General features: G+C 38.0%; 1 long non-coding RNA gene across 1 annotated transcript; it reads left to right on the top strand.

Moving 5' to 3' along the window:
* The first annotated feature begins 9,254 nt into the window (after positions 1–9,254).
* On the top strand, positions 9,255–11,812 carry LOC110386871 (uncharacterized). Its single transcript, XR_009975057.1, has 4 exons — positions 9,255–9,310; positions 9,657–9,747; positions 10,787–10,899; positions 11,679–11,812. It is a non-coding gene; the product is annotated as an uncharacterized LOC110386871 (long non-coding RNA).
* Positions 11,813–12,061: the final 249 nt, after the last annotated feature.

Raw genomic sequence — 12,061 nt, 5'->3', positions numbered from 1 at the left:
CCATCCATAAGAATTAAAACTTTATACTTTTACGGTTAAATACGTTTTTTTATTGTCACTATATTGTCTTCGACGCATCGAATATGCACTTTCCTTGGTCACGGACGACTAACGTGTTATTCGTCGACATTTGAAATATATAATGACAATACGAAACACGATATTAAGCCGTAAAAGTAAGTATAATTAATTATGTCTAAATTCGAGTAAAGTGAATAAAATTCTGTTTATTACATAGATAACAAAATTATATACGAATTTGGTATGTTTATTATTGTTGTGCTTAGTGAAAAATTTTTTTTTTTTTTATTGCTTAGATGGGTGGACGAGCTCACAGCCCACCTGGTGTTAAGTGGTTACTGGAGCCTATAGACATCTACAACGTAGACGCGCCACCCACCCAGAGATACAAGTTCTAAAGTCTCAGTATAGTTACAACGGCTGCCCCACCCTTCAAACCGACGCATTACTGCTTCACGGCAGAAATAGGCAGGGTGGTGGTACCTACCCGTGCGGACTCACAAGTGAGCATACGTTGAAAGTGTCTATATAAAGTGTGTGACAAGTAAAAATGGGAGTTTCAATGTTCGACCGGTTATGGTTCTTCGGAAAAAATAGTGGAATCCACGGCTTGAATGGGTTATTTCATGATCAAAATAATACTTTTGCGAGGTAAGTTAGAGAGACATGTTCAGTTGACAGACACAAAAAAACTTGGTCTTTTAAAAAACCATTTACCTTTTACATATATAATAATCTAATATCAAATATGTGTTCTGTGTATGTGTTAGCCGCAATTATATATTTTAAAACGTAATGCGCTGCCGTACACGAAGGCAGGTATGCCACCGGCACTCCAACCCCGGTTCGCGGCCCCCCCTTAAATGTGATGCTTAATTTTAATTATTTTGTCTTCGCGTCAATAGAATAAGCCATCTCAGGGCTTACTGGAAGCGGTTTCATTTTGAAATAATCAGTAACTTAGTACAACTAAAAAAAAATTGTGGCTATTTCATACCTAACGGTTCTTATTATGTAAATAAAAAAATATAAAAAATTAGACGATGTAAGTTCAACTTAGCGTTACTCGAAGTAGTCCCAATAACTAGTAATTATTTAATATAAAAATATCCTAATAACTAGTAAAAGTACTAATTATTTAGGTATACATATTTTGCGAATGGAAATAAAATAAAAATTACAAAAAATATATTTGGTAAATGACGTAGCTTGTTTTCTTTCTAGATTATTTTGGTTGACGATTTTGTTAATATTTACGGGATGCTTATACATCTTGTTGGCTCCCGTGGCTAGTCTTGGCGTAGGAGTTAGTTTTACTCCAGACACGAGGTATCTAGGGTGGATCTCCGTGTTCCCGGCGGTCACGGTGTGCGAGAACACCGATACCAAAGTGGTACAGAGGAAGTTTACTAATTTATATCGTAAGTACTTATATTTTGAGTTAAAAAATAGCCGCCTATATCTATTAGCTGTATTTTAGCCTCATTATGATAGGCTAAAATGAGGATATGATGTCGTAACGCTCGGGTAATCTCAAGCTGAGTGATGAAAATCTTGATTACATTGAGGATATTTTGTTTAAATGATCTCCCGAAAACCTTGGTGAATGAACGCAGCGGTTTCAGGTACAAATGATGTGATATGCAAATTAGTATTGATTAACAAACAAAAAAATACCGTTATAGTATTCTTTATTTAGGGGGTTTTACTAGCATAGAACTATATAGTTTTCAGAATAGTCAGTGATTTTATTTTTTAGAACTATGTTATTTTAAAAATAGTGTATTTATTACTTTGGCACATTTATTTTTTAGAACTACAATATAACTTTAAAAATAGTCAGTGTATTTATTACTTTGTTACAAAAGGTTTGTCATTCCCAAACAAAAAAAGGTTACAAAAAAATCTTGTCGATTCATTGCTTCATTGCTACGGAAAAAATCAACGAACATAGCTTCGATTATTAATATTTTTAGCGGATCTATTAAAAAATCTTAGCTACGATCACAAGAGATATTTATCAGACTTACTGTATGCTCGTGGTACGTGTAAGAATGTACAATGCTTGCCATGCGGCGAAACAGTCGCTTGTGATGTTCATTGGAGGGAAATCATTGAAAATGTTAGTCAAATCATTTGTTTAATATTACGAAAATGAATTCTTTGATTAGCGGTTACCGATAACGAGCTATTAATGTCTATGAACTACTAATGGACTATGAATTACTAATGGACTATGAATAACTAGGCTTTTGAATGAATGTCTTAAGTACCTATCTGAGATTGTTAGCAATGGCTCTTCATATAATTTGAATTCGCGAAATCAAGAAGAAAGAAACGTCCAAAAAGAGATTTCTTTAAGTATAATATTTTCTTTTAATTTATGTCTATTTTTCCTGTTTATCAACGTATTTCTTGTACATCTAGATTTTACTATTATCTACTTATCTAGATAACTATACTTGAGACCTTAGAACTTGTATCTCAAAGTGGGTGGCGCATTTACGTTGTGGATGTCTATGGGCTCCAGTAACCACTTAACACCAAGTGGGCTGTGAACTCGTCCACCCATCTAAGTAATAAAAAAAAAACTCATTTAAAACAACGAATTTGTCTTGCAAAAATCAAATAGCTACACACACACTTTTACAAATTGTAGAACATTTTTCAAAATTCACTGAACCACATTAATGTATGTATTTACACACTAGATTCACAAACCTTGCGAAGAACTCCTTTCTGAATGCAACTACAATGGTATACGATATCCATGTTGCGAGATATTTAGCTCAGTGGATTCGGAAGGCGGTCCGTGCTATGCGTTCAACACTATGCAACACGAGTGAGTATGACACAGAATACAACTTTGTGATAAATACTAATCACATACAGGTGTGCACTACACAATGTAGCAATAATAAATTTTTCAAAGATTTTTTGTTGTCACAAGGCCACATGATAATGACTATTTCTATCACGAAGCAGTAATTGGGATCTTGTTTGAAGGATGAGGCAGTTGTTATGCTATATGATCGAGACTTAGGACTCATGTCTCAAGACAGTTAGCGAGATTCACGTTGTGATGTCTATGGGCTCTAGGGACCACTTGAATTTAGGTGGGCTGTGAGTTTGTTGCCCGTCCGACTAATAAAAAATTATTACGAGTGATGTTAAGTTTCGATACGTTGGCATAAACATGCTAATTCGAGTTACTAAAGATACATAAGGATTGTAATAAATAGATCCATGTGATTTACAGTTAATTAATTTATTTATTTGTTTATCTATTTATCTATATATATAAAAATGGATTGCTGTTCGTTAGTCTCGCTAAAACTCGAGAACGGCTGGACCGATTTGGCTAATTTTGGTCTTGAATTATTTGTGGAAGTCCAGGGAAGGTTTAAAAGGTCGATAAATATTATACTGTAATTTTGTTGTTAAAATTGTTATTACTATATATTATGCAATTACACCTTTTTTAAGTATAGATTATATAGCATATCGAACGATTTGCATCTTGAACAATTGTAATAATAATTACATAGGCCTTATGCATTTTTAATATTTATTTATAATCATGAATTATCATAGTAATCATATTGTTTTTTCGATTGAAAAAAGACATTTGTGATTAAAAACTGAGTCGGACCCTGAAGCTGACGTATTTAATATAGCGTTATCACCTAGATACCTAAGAGATAAGCCTCTGAAATTCAGACACGGACAGCGTCTAATTTGAGATAAATCGTTACACGGCTTATACTGTTGTTATATTTATTTACAGGATGCTTACCGGAAACATTTTTGTTGTGAACAAAACTACTGGGCCCGGTTTACTGAGTTTCCGACTATTAGCCGACGGAAAAGTACGATTAATTATATTATTAATCATTAATAGATTAACACAATATTGTTATTAGTTTTTTGTCTATAAGTATATGCTAGTAGCTTCGAAGGGCTATTTGAGTTTCACCAGACGTATGGGCGAGCTCTCGGTACTCGGAGACTTTGCTAACAATATCTCTAGCAAGGGCAGTGCTTCGCAGAATCTAGAAGCCCGTTGAGTTTTTCGCCGCATCTTCTCAGCGGCTCGCGATTCCGATCCGGTAGTAGATTCATTCGCGAAGCAGCTACTCTTGAGTTGTTAGGTCTCCCTTGGAGGCGCTCGGGTAGCTGTGAGCAAATCCCACCCCTTCTGGTTGAGACCTTGCTCGCTCACCTGTCCTTGTGAAACTGGAAAGGCCTCAGAGCCACCAGTAAACGCTAAATCATAAAAAAAAAAACTAGAATCGCGAAACTCGGAATGGCAATTTTTAATTCATGTTTCGCTGCGAATCGAAGGTGATGATTGAGGAAATGCATGCGACAGGGTTTACGCTTCTTGACATTTTAACAGCCTATTTCAAAATTAGGTACAGATACATAAAACTAACTATATAAAGTACAGGGTAACAAAAAAAAGTTTTATGAATGTTGCACATTTATTAATATTATTATTTTTATTGCCACAGCAGGCAGACGAGCATACGGCCCACCTGATGGCAAGTGGTTACCGTCGCTCATGAACGTCAGCAATGCCATGGGCAGAGCCAAGCCGCTGCCTAAATATTATTAAGGATATTGTAATAAATGTATTTGTAAAATAAGCAGCTCATCGTGTTTCTTTTAAGAAAATATACAGGTTTTAATTAACTTCAAGTGTTATCGGACGTAAAAAGTAATCAGCGTGATTCAATCCTAAATTCCATAATAAATAATAATAGAAGTGATGTGTACCAGGTTATAGTAACACGTTTTATGTCTTTCTTATGATTTAGCTTCAAATGCGATTAAGAGTTAAGAGATGGTATTTTGATGTGGTGGCACAATTCGAGGTCACTGAGAATATACTTGTGGACGCGGTCACTGAATATATTTAATGTATTATTATTTAAAAAAAAAGATTGCCCTTTGTAGGCAGATGATCATACGGCCCGCCTGATGGTAAGTGGTTACCGTCGCCCATGGACTTCAGCAATGCCAGGAGCAGAGCCAAGCCGCTGCCTACCGTTAAATTATATAATTATATAATTAACATAGGTGTTCGACTAAATTACGTTTAAAAATTAGACGAAAGACTATGTAAAACGATGATAAGGTTATTAGAGGCTTTACAAACCAGATCCGTTGCTATCGTTAAGGCAAATAAAAATAAAAAAGTTTTTTTTTTTACTTACCTAAGCCTTGATAGGCTATACCGGCGTAACAGAGCGAGCAGGTGAGTTCACGGGGCTCTAATCTGGGGGGAAATTTATCGAATTCATTTTAATAGGTTTCAATACACAGCGCCGAGGAGCTATTGACGAATTATTTAGACGCAAAACTGAAATATGGACTAAAAACGTTAGCTGTAAGCCGTTTCGAGTTGCTATTCTCTATGGTGAAAACAGAAAATGATTCTCTGTTAAAATACGAATATTTTGAAGAGAGAGGATGCAGATATTCGAATGAAATACCCGATGGACGACTTCACGTATACTCGGTGACTAGATTTTTGCTGAGTTTATTGATTTAATTTCACTTCATTTTATTATAGTTATAAAAATCTATGTAAATAAAACAAAGGTGATTTAACTGACTAATATTTATGCAGGTTACTAGACAACGATGCATTGATTTCCTAATAATAAATTTTTAGGGTTGGCACTAGTCTTGCTGTAGGTATCTGTATTTAAGGAGCCGTACTTAAGCCGTAAAGACTTGAAGCTGTTAAGAGGAGAGATAAGTAGAATTCCGAGATATGTTTTAGTTTAGTTTAAGTGAATTTTTTGGTTTTCTTACCTCTACTGTTATCATTTTATGTTTAGTTAAATAAGTTTAACTCTAACAGCTATAAAGGCTTATTTATTTATTTATGTGTACGTGCAATAGCTATACCTATACTGAATACCTATATGTACCAATAAAGAAAGGTCGCACACTAAAAAAAAAAACTTCTGGATTTGAAAAAAAACCTCAAAAACTTTGGCGTCAAAGCATTCGAAAGCTTAGTGATTTCAGATTTAAACTGTAATATTGATTTTTATTAATTCAATAAATATTTCTTAAAATCTGCCTCTGCTCTATCCTCAAATATTATCTAAGGTACACAAGCAGTCCCCCGATTGATGAGGACGGCCGGTTCTTTGAGCCGGCTGCTCCCGAATATTGGGGGACCGGATCAGGTTGTGCGCCGCCTCTACGCGGGGGTGGTGCGATCGATGGCCCTGTACGGTGCACCTGTGTGGGCTGAGCCGCGCAACCGGGCCACTATGGCTCGGTTCCTGCGCCGGCCGCAGCGCACCGTTGCCATCAGGGTCATCCGCGGATATCGCACCGTCTCCTTCGAGGCGGCGTGTGTTTTGGCGGGGACGCCGCCATGGGAGCTGGAGGCGGAGTCGCTCGCTGCCGACTATCGGTGGCGCAGCGAGCTTCGTGCTCGGGGCGTGGCGCGTCTCCCCGAAAGTGAGCTGCGGGCGCGGAAGGCCCATTCTCGGCGGTCCGTGCTCGAGTCGTGGTCGAGGCGATTGGCCAACCCCACGTGGGGGCTACGGACCGTCGAGGCGGTTTACCCGGTCTTTGATGACTGGGTGAATCGTGGCGAAGGACGTCTCACCTTTCGTCTGGTGCAGGTGCTGACCGGGCACGGATGCTTCGGGAAGTACCTGCGCCGGATAGGGGCTGAGCCGACGACGAGGTGTCACCATTGTGGACACGACCTGGACACGGCGGAGCATACGCTCGCTGTCTGCCCCGCGTGGGAGGTGCAGCGCCGTGTCCTGATCGCAAAGATAGGACCTGACTTGTCGCTGCCTGGTGTCGTGGCGTCGATGCTTGGCAGCGATGAGTCATGGAAGGCTATGCTCGACTTCTGCGAGTGCACCATCTCGCAGAAGGAGGCGGCGGGGCGAGTGAGGGAAAGCTCTCCTCACTACGCAGAAACCCGCCGCCGCCGAGCAGGGGGTCGGGACCGGGGTCGTATCCGTGACCTGGCCCCCTAAGAGCTAGGGGTCCCACCCGTTTTGTGCGGGGAGAGACCCAGACGTGGGGTGGCGTGCTTGCACGCTCACCCGCAATAGGAAGCCGGGTGATGGTAGACCGCGTTCCCCCGACCGCTCTGGGGGAAGGTGTAACGCGGCGCCATCAAAGCGGGCTCTCGGCCCGCTGAACGAGGGAACCGGTGGTCGTGTCGCTGGCGGCCACCGGCCCGGCGTCCGTGGGACGGTGGGATGGATGTAATGTGCTCTGCGTCAACCCTGTCCCGCCGTTTCAATAGCCCCGACTGGGCTCCGGCCCGGTCCGAGGTAGGGCGCCGGTTGTGAGCGGCAGGAGTTTTTAGTGAGGTTCAACTCCCACATACCCCACCTGCCGCGCGGGTGGGGATCCGGCGATTTTCTCCTGTGGAAAAAAAAAAAAAAAAGGTACACAAGCAAATACTTTCGATATGCGATTTTCAACTTTACCACGAAGGCCTGTGAACGGCCGGAAAATCCATTTAATATCGCAATTCAGATAATGCCTAAAGTGGAAAACCTATTTTCGTTCCAATTTGGTCACTGTCCCGAGATTTGAGCATGTCTTCGATTATGTTTGTGAAAGAAAACATTACTAAATAATATTGGAGGTTTATTCTTATGGAGCTTGTCAGTTGGCGTACTATACTGAGGAATTATTTGAACGCTGCGGATGTGTGCATCCAGTGAGAGATAAAGCATGTGAGCGTGTTTTGTTTTCATTTCGAAATATTGTAATATTATTAAGCGTCTACGAATAATGAGAAAGCGGCATTAAACTCCATTTAATAGGGGTTAAAGTATGAAATTGACGTTTTATTGTAATAGGTAATTCGAATTGACATAGAACCTTCATGGTTTGAGATTATTAAGTGAAACTTTTTTCAAATGGTACTTATATGAGGTTCTTCTTTTAAAAAATGTGCAACATTCGATTATCGACTTTCAGTTGTTTTTTTAATTCAGCTTAGACAAGAAATATGGATACTTCGAAAATTCAAGTGATTTTGAATACGAGTTCCGACGCGAAATTAACGCTGCAGAAATGCAATATAAATTTTGCGTTTGGAGAGGGGATTGCTACTAAACGCACCGTGCGATTTTGGTTTAAACGCTTTTGTGATGGAAATTTTGATTTGAAGAACGAACCGTGTGGAAGACCGCCCACACATGTGAATAACAATGAATTGAAAGAGATGGTGGAAGCCGATCCGAACCTTACCTTACCGACAATATTGACTCATTTGCGTCAAATCGATAAAATAAAAAAAATATGAAAAATGGTGCCTCATGATTTGACTGATCTGCAGAAAGAAACGCATGTTGAAACTTGTGTTGCCTTGTTGAATTGATATAGAAATGAAGGAATATTCAATCGATTTGTGACATGGAATGAAAAGTGGATTTTTTACGATAACCGTAAGCGAAAAATGCAATGTCTGACCCCAGGTCAAACGCCGCAACAGTGTCCTAAAGCAAACCTTACCAATAAAAGGTAATGGTACTTAATTGTTTGGTAGTCTCAGCATTGTGTTATTCACTTTCTCCGATCTGGTCAAGCGATAACGGCAGATGTTTACTGTGCCGAACTCCGAACAATGATAGCAAAACTTTCAGTGAAACAGCTCCGACTCCTGAATCGATAACGCGAGACCTCATACAGCACGAGAAACCGTTTTAACTCTACAGGAACTGCAATTAGAAACCGTTCGTCACCCTACGTATTCGCCAGACCTTGCTCCAACGGACTATCATTTTTTTCGTGATTTGGACAATTTTCTACGTGATAAAAAGTTTTCTTCCCAGAAGGCAGTACAAAATTCTTTCACACAGTTTGTAGAATCTAGATCACCAGAGTTCTATTGCAAAGGCATAAGTGACCTTCCTATTACATGGCAGCAATGTATAGATAATAATGGTAGATATTTTAATTAAATAAACATGTTAAATGAAAAAAAAAACGAATTTCAATTTTTCAGTACAAATCGGCAATTTCATACTTTAACCCCTAATATAATTATCTAGTTTCAACAGTTCATTAATTTCAATTTAGAAACTTTGCACTTATGTACCCTTTCGTGTGTATATTTAGAAAACATATTATAATAGTAAGGTCTCTAATTTGTAATTGTAGTCAATTTAAAGATATTTGTTTGTGAATTGTATGAAATTATTTATGGGAGGTTTCGTTTTCTTTCTAGATTCGAATCTGTATTGCAACTATACTGGACTGAACTGCTTGTCTATTTATGAAGGTGAGTGCTAATTTTTTTAAGATGAATGAAACAATTTTAACAACATTTACTCATCTGGAACACGAAAACTGTGGAGTATTCGAAACATCGTATTAATTAAATGAAAAGAATTAAAATAAAATGAAACGGTAAAAATTATTTTAATTAAAAAAATATTGATTTAAAAAACCTAGGCTTTTAAAGTAGTTATGACAAAACACACAGTAAGCTTCGTATATATTATTTGTCAAGCATGCGAAAAGCGGGAGATTGTTGAGAATGTGTGATTTGATTTTGTATAGTTTGGCGCATAAGGCTTGGTGACCAACATTGAAGCTCACGATATAAAATAAATAACATATTTCAGCTGAAAACAATTTGAATTCGGTGAAAGACAAATTGTATCAGTGCGCGCCGTCGTGTGTTGAAAGCGAAATCAATGTAATTCATCAATCAGGGTAAAGTAAGCACGTTATCAAAGTAGTGCATTTCCTAACAATTATAGGCTACTTTTGGCCTTTTATGAATTAAAATCTTGAAACTCATTTTTTATGTAATAATCTGAAGATTATAAATAAATATACATAAATAAAAATCATTTATTGCCTTTCACATCACAGAAAATAAAATGAAATACAAATAAAAGAAAAGAAAAAAAAGAGAAAAAGGCAAAAGGAGGTGGCTCAGCTATTGCTGTTCGAGGTTCATAAATCGAACAGCGCTGATTTTCAGTCACCCCCGTTTCCCCTTGGTTCTTTGCGGGAATGAAGGCTAATTACGTGTGTACATACTTAGAATATGATATAAATTAGTAAAACTAGTAAATTATAAAAATTTAAGAAAAAAACAAAACAAAAATCAAATTAAATTGTGAACCCGAATACATACATATATAACATAATAAGCACACAGTAACAACACCCCGTAGGCAGCCCACAACGAAACAACAAATAAAATAAAATAAAGCACGATTACTTATTGAGATTTATCAAAATGGAAGTCCAAGTGGTGAAACGTTCTCAGTTGCAATAAACTACATAGCCGATCCTGCGGACCAAATGGTAAACAGTCGACGTCACCCAAACCCGTCATTACGGATCCTCCCGCTCCACTAACGGTGCTTTTAGGTATCTCAAGCACCGGTCATCGTTCTCGTCGAACCCGTCGCTTGCGACGAAGGGCTCGTCAAGCGAATTAAACCATAGACACAGCTCACTGAGTTTCTCGCTGGATCTTCTCAGTGGGTCGCGTTTCCGATCCGGTGGTAGATTCTGCTAAGCACGGCTCTTGCTAGGGTTCGCGTTAGCAATGTCATTAGGTTTGAGCCCCATGAGCTCACCTACTAGCCCGGTGACGCTGATATGGTCTCTCTAGACCATCAGCTGAAGTAGAAAAAAAAAGTGTTGCAATACGTATTAATGAAACGTTTTAATTTTAATTCATAGAAATACAAAAATGACTGTGTTCATAAGTTACATAAGATTTAATTTTGAACAGACGGTGGGTTGCCGAAGACGAGGGAAAAGGTGTTTCCGTTGTAGTTAAAATGTCGTCGTTACCCGCACTTAGGTACCATAGAAGCTTAACGAGGAGTCGACTAGAAATAGTAGGTACGTATTGACATTTTGTATTTTGAAATAGGCTCCATATAGAACAGTACCGAATATACCTGTGGTTTGTCTTTACTGATGTAGACCCGGTCTAATTCGAAGTCATGCTTACTCTATACAAATTGATAAATGTTGTAAATGCACGTGTAGCGATGCTCGTCTTAGCGATTATTTACGGGGAAACTGCATTCCGCAATTGGTGGTTAAGGTATTTGAAAGTATCTTGTAAAGGCCTACTTGAATCAAAACATCTTGATTTGATGGTTTTTCTTGTTTTTTATTTTAGCTTACACTGTACCTGATGATTTTGATGGTTATAATCCTGTTGTTAGCTAACCTAGCTAGCCGTATCATCATCAATCAACAGTTGTCCACAGCTGGATACAAGCTTCATTCAATTTACATCACTTTTCCATTTCTTATTGTAACTATACTGAGACCTTAGAACTTATATCTCAAGGTGGGTGGCGCATTTACGTTGTAGATGTCTATGGGCTCCAGTAACCACTTAACACCAAGTGGGCTGTGAGCTCGTCCACAAATATAAGAAATAAAAAAAAAATAAAAAAAAATTAGGTAAACCTTTCGCCCTTAGTCATGTATAAATAACATTATATTCGTTAATTTTTATTAAATATCACTTTAGGTTTCTTAGTGGTTCATATTTAATTTATAATGTCGATTGACAGCAATACAGAGAATCATTTGAATCTTTAACAAAGCTGGATTACGTAATTTGTTTTGGTTAGAGTTTTGAAATTATTTTTAAATAATTTCAGTATCTATTGGTGGGATCGTCGGACTCTTCTTCAGCGCATCGATCCTAAGCGTAGTGGAACTATTGTACTTATTGTTGCGCACACCGAACAAGTAATAATAATATTTTTACAAATTAAATAATGATATATTTTAACGGTGTTTCTATTCCGTCCAGGGTTACCTTTATTTTAACTGATCAGCATGGGTACATACAAACGCTTTTCCTGTTAAAAGTGGATGTATAAAGTATGCGCGTATGACACGCGTATTCCTTTATTTTTATTTTTATTATATAATTATTTATTTACGTAGAAAGTGAAAATATTTTTGAATTATAAAATGTTAAGGAGCTATTTAAATCCCTATTTTGAAACATTATTTATTGGTGCTCCACTTGTATTGG

This window comes from Bombyx mori, chromosome 15 (assembly GCF_030269925.1).
Source record: "Bombyx mori chromosome 15, ASM3026992v2".
Lineage (NCBI taxonomy): Eukaryota > Metazoa > Arthropoda > Insecta > Lepidoptera > Bombycidae > Bombyx > Bombyx mori.
This window is presented reverse-complemented; position numbering and strand designations above follow the sequence as displayed.